Below are 12,079 nucleotides of genomic sequence, written 5' to 3'. Positions count from 1 at the left end.
TAGGTTTGTACAAATCAAGAGTGCTCTGGCTTTAGAACCCATTCTACACAATCCTGATTGGTCAAAGACTTTCTATATCAATCTTGGGTTTGGTGAGCACACTCTGGCGAGTATTCTTCTCCAGCAAGGGGAGGATCGGTTCATGTATCCCGTTCAATTTGCTTCTCGACAATTGCTCGAAATTGAACGACGCTACTTTGAGGCTAACAAGCATGCTTTGTCTTTGGTATTCTACATTGAGAAATTTAAGCATTATGTTGCTAGAAAGTCCTTCATTATAATCTATAGCAATGGTCTTGCAAAGCAGGCTCTTCAATCACCAAATCCCATGGGCTGGTTGGCCAAATGGTTGGCAGTTTTACAAGAATATGATTTTTCTTTCAAAATTGTAAAAGGGGGTTGTTCCAACTTGAAGAATGCTTTGATTGATTTAGAGGAGTGCCTCGATGTAACCCTTGTAGCGGCCATAGAAATTGGGGATCCATGGTATGGTAGAATCTATAGGTTTCTGACCGCTTTCTCCTTTCCTCCAGAAAGTACTAGCTATGAGAGAAAGAAAATCTATAGAGATAGTAGGCGCTACACTCTCTTGGATGGGGTGTTATACCGTCAAGGCCTGGATGGGGTACTAAGATGGGCCATTGATGCAAATGAAGTACCTAAGGTATTGAAGCAATGTCATGATGGATTTTGTAGAGGCCACTATGCTGGTGACTATATAGCTAAGAAGATTTTACATGCTAGGTACTATTGGCTGACCTTGTTCAAGGATGTCACTATGTATTGCAAAACTTGTGAACCATGCCAATTCTTTGATAGGAAGGATTTGCGTCCTGGGCAATATCACCTCGTGATGTCCATCCATCCGTTTCAGAAGTGGGGAATAGATTTTGTTGGGCCCCTACCCATGACTGCCCGCAAAAAGAAGTATCTTTTGGTAGCCACTCAGTATGTCACTAAGTGGGCTGAAGCTATCGCCCTCCTTGCTGCAAATGGTAATGCAGTTTCAAATTTCATATTTGAACGTATCTGCACAAGGTTTGGGACACCAATGGAAATAGTATCTGACCATGCGAGTCCATTCTTAAATGAAGCACTGGAGTTGCTCATGGATCGCATGGGTATTGATCACCGCACTTCTAGCATCTATCATCCAGCATCCATGGGACAAACGGAGCGGACCAATGGCCTCCTTTGTAAATCCATGGGAAAAATGGCCACAGGGAACAGGAGCCAGTGGGATCAGAAGGTCACTGAAGCTGTGTGGGTTTACATCACTCATAAAACGTCTATAGGTCACACTCCTTTTGAGTTGGTGTATGGTACTGAGGCAATTTTACCCCTAGAGATAGAGATTTCGGCCTTGAGATTAGCACAAGAACAGAGGATGACAGAAGATGAACATGTAGAGGCCAGGTTGGTACAACTTGAGAAGTTAGATGAAACCCGACGCCTTGCACTACATCAAACAGAGATCCAAAAGAATCGACAAAAGGCCCGTTTGGATGCTAAAATTTGCAAGGCATGGGAAAAACACTTTGCTAAGGCAGATGTTGTGCTATGCTTTGATAATAGATTGGACCACCAAATGGATAAGAAGTTCTTGCCACTGTGGACTGGTCCATACAAAGTCATCAAGGAACGTAGGAGCTGCATGAGCCATATGGAAAGAAGGTGATCAACAAGTGTTATCTCAAGCCCTTCTTTCTGCATGATGGTCCCAGGCATGGAAATGCTGTGCATTCCCTGCCTCGGGGGGGAACTGTTATTGATAAATTTGACTAAACTAAAAGGCATAATTATGTGTGTGTGCTTGTATGTGTGGCAATAGTATAATAAAATATGGTGTACATAAGGCCTAGGGTTGAGGTGGTAGGGCATGACCATGTGCCACCCTTCCATGTAAGAGGACCCATAAGGTGTGTTGTACATAATCCATGGTAGTAATAATATAAAATGATAAGGTGGCATGGGTCCTCCATGCACCACCCCTCTAGCTAGGCGGTCCCACACGTGCATTTAGTGAGATATGACCCAAGGACCATGGGAGAAGTAATATAAAATAGGTGGAGATGGATATTATATTGGATTATTCCCTCCATGTAGGATAGGCCCATGTAGGGGGGGTGTAGAAAGTCCAAGAATGCAAGTTAAATAATGGGAAAGTAGGATGAGGCAGCAAGATTCCTTGTGCCAACCCTCCACTTGTCCTCCTAGATGTTTGAACGTATTATAAAATTGGGAAGAGACCAAGGGAGTATCTTAGACTTGGGATATGGGGGTTAATGTATGTGGAAAAATGAGGCAAAGGGTTGTCACACACAAGTTCTGTCCCTCTCACCTAAGCTTGCTAGGTTAGGATACTTATTGAGTGTTCATTGCAAGCCGAGGCGGCTTGGCTATAAGTAGAAGATCAATATAAGATGGTTCCCTTTGTTTATAGTCTCTTGTCCTTTATGATGTATTGCGCTTAGTATTACTTTCCTAAGTATGTGTGAACTCAGAATTCTCTCATCATCATATGGTTCTCCTGTAAACAACTAACACCGAATGTTGAGTGTTAATGTTGTCATTTGTTTTATCACCCAAGCACATCATACTTCAGATTGTAAGAGCGACCATCTTCACCAAGAACTACACAGGGTCCATAGCAGCGAGCACCTTAAGCTAGTTGCAGGTGAGTGAAACGAAGAGTCAACACTCTCTCTTTTTAGTTGCATTGTCTACGTATGTAGAGAGGAAGATGCTTCCTAGGGATGACAGTGGAGGCATGCTTTTCCCAAGAATTCTATGTAGCTACTTGTTCATTGTGTAGTAGGTGACCCTACCACAATGAGCACAATACTATATCTGACAAAGCATAGAGCTACATCTTTCTATCCATTCTTTATATAGTTGATCGATGTGAATTCATGATGATGTCGCTAGATCACGGTGAATTTTTTTGGTGGCTCATGCGTGTTCAAAAGCTTTTCTCGACACTTCCTTTCTGTTTCTTTTATTCCTTTATTTTTTTGCATCAATTATTAGACATCGATGGTGTGTTTAATTAAAATAGATAAAAGTCACATGTCAAAATTAAACTAAATTAATTTGACATAGTATTTCAAATTGACAAAATGATTTTCTTTGTGTTGCTGTGGGTCTATAAAAACTTACATGGTTGTTTTCTCTTTGTTCATAATGTGTGTGTCGCCTTATGTCGAGACAGTTTGCCTACAAAAATGATGTGGAATATGCTAGCATTGTACTTACGGGAGCTAAGTTTGAATGCTATTTCCTTCCTCTAAAAAAATATCTTCTACTTTAGGAAATAAGAAAGTTTTAAAAAGTCTCTTTAGAGACATCTGTTAGAATTGGAATAAAATTGGAATGATACAGAGAAGATTAGCATGGCCCCTGCACAAGCATGACATAGACAAATGGAGAATCTTTTATTGAAAGAAATTACATATGTGATGTATGGGGAGAGGTGGCACACTTCCTCTCTGGTTATTTATAATATGAGGGAGCATGCCCCTCTCTCATCAACTTTTGTTTCTAGTTCTACTTCTAGCTCTTCTTTTAGCTTAGCTCTTTGTTTAGCTATTAATTAGACATGGAAAGGAAAATTTACCTTTGATGAGCCGGCTATGTACACCTAATTTGACAGCGTACTAGCATGAGAAGGACAACATGTTAAGCATATTCAAATCAACATCACATAACATATGATAGCTTGGAATAATTTGTCTATATGCTTCTCTCTCACAGATATATAAAGATGCACATACACATGTAGATCAATTTTTTAATTATGGAGGAGGCTTTGATCATAGACCTCAATATCAGAAATTGATTAACGTTTCAAGGAAGCTAGTTCTACTTTTTTATCTACATTGATTTCTTAAGCCATCAATCTGAACACCAATGGGAATAAGGGAACACCAATGGGATTAGGGAATCCAAGCTTCTTATTAGGATATCCTAGTTAAAAAGGGAGGAAATTTTTTCTTTTATAACCAATGTCAAGAAATGATTTTATCTCAAGGGATTCTATGTAGTAGTAATAATCATGAAATTCTAAAGAAAAATTAAAAAATTGCAAAGACATTCTTAAGAAGCCTATCATACTTTAAAGCTTGAATTTCTTGAAGAACATGTGCACCATATATATAATAGCACCATATAATTTCATCGGGTTCCGTTGCGTAGGAGACTAGTCCCTCAACTCCCCATGTATGTGGATAATATACAAATTCTATGGACAATGAAGCTAGCTATAAGATGTGTAATATAAACCAGGACACCCAGTATTTTGCAGAATTGAAAATTTTTCAAACCAAGTTTAAAATGAGAGATGTGAAGAATAAGGAAATACTCATCCCGAACTTTTGCAATGAGGGGCATCCAAGGTCTTCCAAGAACTTGATAAACTAGGACATTATTTTTGAGTACCAAGGTTGCTTCATCATTGGATTCTATCATTGGAACATAAAAGGGATGTATCAAAGCCAAATGCATGATATGGACTGGCGCTAAATCATAGCCAAATCTTGATCTAGTGCAACCCGCTAATTTGTATTGCCCAAGGCACGGGCTATAACGGTGGCTTTTGTATCCAAAGCGGAGGCAAAGCATATGCCTATGCCACGCTACATTAAAAGACATTTTTAGCATTTTGATGACATCATGCTATGAGAAAAGTTCCAACTTCCTAATATGAAGGTCGCTTGCTTGAGTATATGCTAATGCAATAAACACTTCAAAAGTTACACAGGCTTGAACACTATTTAAAGCAAAAGGGCGTACCTTCGTCCATTTGTGCGTTTGAGATCAAAGGTCAACATATGATCCTCTGCCCAAATCTTCTTTTCAAGAATTTTATCTTTCAAAATTCCAACATAAATAAAATTTCCTTTGATGGATATTTAATCGTAATACTTTTCACTTTTAAACTTGAAAACGCATCCATGTTCCTCTCAAAGTACATTATACAACAAAGAAGCAGTAGCCTATCCAAAATTGGATTGCTACTACTATTATACATACTATGCAGCTATTACTAGTTATCCAATTAGTTTATCACCAACCATTGCAAAGATGATAAAGGGACGGCTTCCAATCTCCTCGCCCATATATATATATATATATATATATATATATATATATATCACATACAAGATTTAGAAGCAAGTCCTTGAGCTACCTCATCTAGTCAAATAGGCATGAGATTAAGAATATGACTTGTTTCTTGCAATTCATAATTCGATTGCATTCATTTTTGGAACGATGATATTTCAGAGTTCAATGAGCCATGAGAGAATTTCATGCTAAATTCAATGGACCATGCCTTCGCCTCACTAAACATTGAATTGAATTATTGATGTCAACATTGCTTTGGTTTAGCATTTTCATTATCAAGAACATCATCAGTTGACTTGTAGTGCTTAGGGCCTTTTCTAATCTCAAACTTTTGTCAAAAGAAATTCTAAACATTACAAAGCAATAGATGTTACCAACTTCATAGTTGCCGCTTCCCACTCAATTCTACAATAGCCTTTGCTACTGAAGCCAAGTTCCATGATTTATTTTTTTAAAAAAAATTTTTTGTGTGTTGTGTGTGTTATACAAAATCCTTTTGCTTCAACCCTGGGTTTCAAAAAGGGATAATTCTCTTTGGCAAATGCATCAACCAGCTAAGTGGTGGAGAAAAAGACTGCAACAACTTTGGACATACAAGGTTCCACTTCGGCAAAAGGATTTTTAATGGCGAGTGCTTTTGGAAAATTTTCCATCTGGACAGTTGCTGGCCTGTAGGCACATTGCTCATGCTTTATGTCATCGGTGCCTGATTTCTCAGGAGACTGTGCCTCATTTATTCTGGCATTGCCCTTCTTCTCAAGAGCTTTTGGATTCTCTTCGATAGATGCTACAAGTGAGAGTCCCGACTCTTCTCTTTGGGAATTTTTTATAGATCTTTGGTTTTCATCCACAGCGAGCAGAGTTTCATCTTTTCTTTGTTTAGGCTCGCTATTGGACACTTTGGACTTTATGGACAGACTGCAATTGTAAAGTCTTTAGTGATCCCAATTTTTCTTTGTTTGCTTTCTTTAAGCGTTCTCTGCAGCAATCTTTCTTTGATTGCTTGCAGACTCGCCAGATAGATCAAGATGTATATTTGGCATATACTGAGATCTTCAGTTGATGTATTTTCTAGCGCCTCTTTTCTGAGGTGACTATTCTTTTGTAATATAATCAATCAAAGCTTTCAATTTAAAAAAAAAATTGTGTGCGCGCGCGAACGTGCGCACGCGTCCACACATATGAGAGAGAGAGAGAGAGAGAGAGAGAGAGAGAGAGAAGGTAGAAGGATTATGAAGTGCCTTGATTTCTCCTCCTTGCTTAAAGCTTTGTTCTAAAATCATTTATTTTGCTGCAAGGTCTTTTGGCATTTGGTTGTTATTATGCCATCATCCAATTGATTCCTTCAAAATGTTGATCTTTTGCTTGAAATTTCTTTTAAAAAATTTAATTTCAATTCTTCTTATACGAGGGCATGGGAGTTTCTTTGCCCTATACTGGTAATAAAAAAAGGTTACTTGATAGACAAACGATAGCAAATCTAAATATCTCAATCTATGAGATGTACCAAAAATTTGCTCCCCTCTATGGAAGAATGAGCATTACTTTTGGATGTTGTTGCACCCTCCCATATTGCAATCTTATTGTAGATTCACCAATATAGGCCCTAGTAGAAGCAAAATGTTTTGTTGCCACAATGCTCTTTCAATATTATATCTACTCTAGTAATGCCAAATTTAATCCTCTCCATGGGATGTGAGGGATCAAATATAGTATGTTGGCTACGACGGCCTTGAAGATGATGCTATTGGTTCTATGTCCAATCTCTTCAAAGACTTCTAAAATCCTAAAAGATGTCTATTCTAAGTACTAATCTAGCTTCGGGAAAATAGTACTTGGTTTATTTCTCTTTACACTAAAAGAAATATTAAAAAAGTTAAAATAGTTCTCTCCAAAAACTAGCATTGTGGGTAAGCGTGATCACTATTTTGGCTTTAAATAGCTTTAAAAATGAGCATGTGTTGTGGTCTTAGAACAAGGGCACTGCACTATAAGCTAGGGCAATGGTCATGTACAAGAACCAGTGCGATGGCTATAGTGCCAATCTTCACATCTCAGAATCCTTGATCAAACACTACTCACTCCCAGTCCCTCTCCTATCCCTAGATTGAGTAATGGTCTATGAAAAGGCATAGCTCAAGCATAGCTACAAAGTAGAAAAATATCAACACAAAAGTATCATGATCATTCTCGACCCAATGGACTAGTGGCATACTAAACTATTAAAAGATACACCTGTTTCGACCACTAGGATGGTTGAAAAAGCTATTTGGAAAAGCTAATAACATTCATTAAGCTATAACAAAACATAGTACAAGAAAAATCACATTATTGATTTAGGACAATCACATTAATGTGCTGAAAAAAAAACTTTTGGGCACATAAATAATGTCAATTAAACTATAACAAAAAATAGTACATGCAAAATACATTCATCATCATAAAATCAAGCAGACAGGGGTTCATCTTCTCCTTCCGAGTTGAACTCCTAGAAAGGTCAAGTACGAGTGCCTACCACTCCAATCCAGCCCCCTTTGCAGGGCTGCAAAATCATAACCATCATCTCCAAGGCAAGAGGATACTGATTGGGTATCTCCAGGTAGTTCTATGGTTCGATCCTTCAGAAGTCCTCGGAAAGGGTTGCCCAAGGCGGGGCTTTTCTAGCCTGGAAGCTGAGAAAAGGGGCCTCTTGAAGATGCCTTTTGTGAAGAAGCAGTGTCCTGAAGATGGGAGGAAGACTCAAGCTACGACAAAGAGGCCACTGCTTGGGAAGAAAGGGGAGGGGCTCTGCTGTGCGCCCTTGCGGAGGCTTTGGGTCGAGTAGGGGGGGGGGGGGGGGGGGGGAGGGGAGGAGAAAGAAGAAGCCACTGACCCTGCCGTGGACCAACATGAGGAGAAGGGGACAACGAGCTAATAGTGAAGGAACGGGTGGTGAGGGTGACAGTAATAGGAGGGGAGGGGGGAGAAGGGGTGAAGAAGGGAGGGGCAGATGCAGGGGGGTGGGGAAAACTAAAGAGGAAACTGGCAAAATTGTTGGAGAGGCATGGGAAGGAGCCACTCGAACAGTGCTGCTGAGGCTAATGGACCCCTTGATCCTGCTGCTGGATCGGCTTATGTGGGCCCTATCTACCTGCCATCCGCTGATCTATGTGAACATCATCGCAGGTCTCATCATCCAATGTACAGGAGTGGTCTGCTGAGGCATCCTCGGTCGACTTCCCCTGAGACTGGGGAGGTGCCTCTTACTCTATCCTCCTATGCTCTCAAAGCCTGGCTCGCCATCTATATTGCTTCAAGGAATTCTTGCTATCTTTTTCACTTCACCCTGGTCCAAGCCCCTCCAGAAGGCTCTACCGAGGGATTTTGGGACTCCATCCAACCTACCCGTGCTGTGCTCCTTCTGGGCGAGCAACCCTATGCTCCAGGTGTAGCTAAGGGGGATCCCTGCCCTAACCCCTCCTATAATCCCTGGCCAAGCGTCCCATCTTCTTGCAATGTAAGCACTGAGCTGGCTCAATGCATTATTTGAACTCGCCACCATCCACGATCTCTAAAAGGATCTCCTTCGGAAGAGTCTCTGGGCACTCCACAATGAACCTGAGTCTAGGGACTCCATCATCTGTAACCATTGTTGCTGCTATTTGAGGTGGCAACTCCACCACCGTGTCAAAGGCCGCACCAATGGAGTGGAGGATGGATCTGTACTCTTTGGGAAGCCTCGAAAAACGAAGCGTCATAGGGAAGCAAGGCATGTGATGGGTCGAATCCATATCATCAACAATGACTCGTGGTACCAAGGGATAAGGTAAACAAGATGCGGGGCCCAAAGAAGGGGGCTCTGCTCCACAAGTGACCAGGTAGTGTCGGGGGAGCTCAAGTGGAGAACAAAAACCCCCCTATCCAATGCTAAGCTCGTTGGAATCCAATCACGTGCCTGGCTCCTGGTTAGAGTGAGGCCAACCATCCTGCCTACCATTGCCCTGTCTTGAAGAGACTGAACTACTTTCTTCACCTGGTGTTTGTTCTCTAGAGAGATAAGAACCTTAATGGCTTGGGGAGTCGAGGGTTTCGCCATGTGAGCCCCTCTGGCCAAACCAATGGTTGCGATCCATTCTTCTAGAAGATGAGACACAACTGTTGTGCTGCGAGAGGGGAGGAAAAAGGAAAAAGGAGGAGGAGAAGGTTGAGAGAGGATTGTACCCTCTCAAAGGACCCCCAAGGATGACTAGAAAGCCAACAAATAGGGAGACACTAGCAAAGGTACAAATGAGAAAGGCCCTCCGACACCGCTGCTAGGAGGACTGTCAAAAAGAAAACCGCAGGCCAAAGGAGAAGACTGGCGAGGGCTGCTCGCATTTGGCTGAAACACCATCCAATGGCAGCTCTAAGAAAACCTGCAAGCTCCTCGAAACACCTACAACATGCTTTAAAAAACCTTTAAAGAAGACCTCACAAAGGCCGAGGCCTATGGTGAAGGCCTTGACACCGGAAGCACCCTGGCAAGGGGCTGCTTGTCCTGCTGGAACCCTTTGAAGGACAAGCCGCCTTGTTCAAGGGCTGCACCCCCTAAAGGCAGCCTGGAGGGAGCGCACCCTGATGTGCTAAGGGCTGCCACTCCCCGGGGAGGAATGCCCAGCCTTCAAGCGGACCGCTACCAGCAACCACGAGCTAGGTTGCTAGTCGCAGCCACACCCACGGGCCAAAGGGCGAGGCAAGAGCCTTCCCGCTGGCTAGAGAAGCGCAAGGGGGCTGCTGACAATCCGTACAAGCTGCGTGAAGGAGGAAGAGGCGCCAAGGGGGGGCAGGGGCGTCGCGAGGCTACAAGGGGCCGTTCGTGAGGATGCAAGGAGCCGTGCCACAATAGAAGGGACGGATGCGGAAGAAAAGGGAGAGGGGGCCGAGGCGAAAGACGGGAAACGGGAGCAGCAGCGAGAGGCAAGCAAGGAGGGCCACTGGGGCAGGATTATATGGCACATTGTGTCGCAAGGGCAGATCATAGGGTGAATGGAGGGCTGGCTGGAGTACACGAGCAACAACAATGGCGTGTGAGTAGGAGCTACAACAGAGGGTAGGAGTTACGGCGGGATGGAGGTGCAGCAAGATAGAGGGCTATGGCGGGATGGAGGTGCAGTAAGGCGGAGGGAGAGAGAGAGAGAGAGAGAGAGAGAGAGCATATTATCTTCTACGAAAAACCAAAAGGTCTATGAGACTAAAGAAACCACAAATAGTTAAGGACTGAGAGTCCATCCAAACCAAAATGTCAATTAAGGAGTCCATCCTAGTGCCTTAGAAGACTTATGTATTACATCAGTTATGGATTGTGAGGGTCTCCACATCTACGGTGGTGTCTTAACTAATTTGAAATCTTTAATGAGAGCAACGCCTTCCTGGTATACTACCCACTTGCTATTCTTTCGAGCTTCTTGTACTTTCTGAAGTTCACTAGTCTTCATCTTAAGCTATTGAGGGGTAAGATCTTCCGCTATCCATCCATATCTTGGTGCCTTTCAAAACTTTGGTTTGGCGAAGGATTGCCAACCTATCCTCTCATGTCTTGAATGTTATGATAGCATGATTTTGTGGTGTGTGTTGGAATGCCTCAACTACCTTAGTGTCCCAAGTAATCATGGGCACGGCGTTCACTATATTGTCAAGGCATTCCTCAATGGGTAAGAGAACTTTTAAATCCTTGCTTCACCACTCCTCCGGTAAGCCCCCAATCCACACATTAAGTGCAACTTCCTCCCTAGCTTTCTCCTCCTTGAACGCTAAGTCCACATGTTTATTGAGTTTCAATTTAACCTGATGTGAGATCATACTATCAAGCTTAGAAATGACATGCGAAGGGGGTTCGCTCACACAATGGTGTACAACTTCTTGAATGCGTCCTTGGCTAGATTGCTTCTCCAGTTGAGTCTCCAGTGTGGCTAGACATTTGAGTACGCTATCCATCTATATTTTCAGCTCATGGTTCTCCTTTTGAGGTTCTCGCTTTGTTTTGGCGGACTATGCTTGAGTTCTCACTCCGTCTTGTTCAAGCTGCGACCGGAGATGTCCCTACAGAGGAACTCACAACTTGTACGAAAGACTTGACTCTTGGGTTGGTCATAGTGAACAATGGACCTATATCTTTCCCCCCTTCCCCCCATCAGCAACTGATGATATGATTGTATTAAAGTCCGCATGAGACCCTTTAGGATCTATGGGACTGGCGATCAATATTAACTAATAGTGATCCCTTACATCTAGTGAGAGAAAATATTACAAATTTGTCATGTAGCAAGTACATGTTGGGCTAGCTTATGTGCTAGTCCCGGTACCTTCTTGTTGCGGTGTTCCAAAATCTGTTTGAGTAGCTTCCTAGCTTTTTGGCTGGCTGCTCCAGCAGATTTTTCAGATTATCTGTGATGTCCCAATAACCTTCTCCAATGTGTGCATAGGCTCTACATCTTAGGAGTACATGCTGCTCATTTTCTACCTCCCCTGTGGGGCAGATTTTGCAGGTTCTTTCCTACTTGGGGGTCCTGGGTCTTGCCCATCTACCCCTCTCTACCTCGAGATCATGTGAAATAGTTCTGATTTTGTAGGTTTGATGCCTTTAAATGTAGATATGTCTTCCTCGAGGCATTTCTGCATTCCATAGCTGTCCCATTGAGTTAATTTCTTACACACATAGGGGTTGGGGGGGGCGGAGAGAGAGAGAGAGAGAGAGAGAGAGAGAGAGAGAGAGGTTATTGTCCCCAGATTACAGTGAACGCACTGAGATCTAGTAACTGAAAACCTATATGGAACACCCAAAGAAATATGTGCATGTATATTAGCGATGCTATACAAACAAACGTTTTAATGTGTTTGAAGTGAAGATTACCTAGAGTTTGTTGGTAACAGATGTAAACTTTCAAGGTGAAGTTTATCTAGAGTTTTTGGGTAACAGATGTAAACAATCGTATGTTCT

The 12,079-nt window shown here is 42.4% G+C and overlaps 1 non-coding gene across 1 annotated transcript; it reads left to right on the top strand.

Moving 5' to 3' along the window:
* Nucleotides 1–3,336: 3,336 nt before the first annotated feature.
* LOC147896699 (U6 spliceosomal RNA) lies at nucleotides 3,337–3,439 on the top strand. Its single transcript, XR_015541843.1, has one exon. It is a non-coding gene; the product is annotated as a U6 spliceosomal RNA (small nuclear RNA).
* Nucleotides 3,440–12,079: the final 8,640 nt, after the last annotated feature.

Source organism: Dipteris shenzhenensis, chromosome 11 (assembly GCF_047967505.1).
Source record: "Dipteris shenzhenensis isolate YYH24624 ecotype China chromosome 11, Dip_SZ_1.0, whole genome shotgun sequence".
In the NCBI taxonomy this organism is placed as follows: Eukaryota; Viridiplantae; Streptophyta; class Polypodiopsida; order Gleicheniales; family Dipteridaceae; genus Dipteris; species Dipteris shenzhenensis.
Note: the sequence above shows the minus strand (reverse complement) of the source record. Positions and strands in the feature narration are given on the sequence as shown.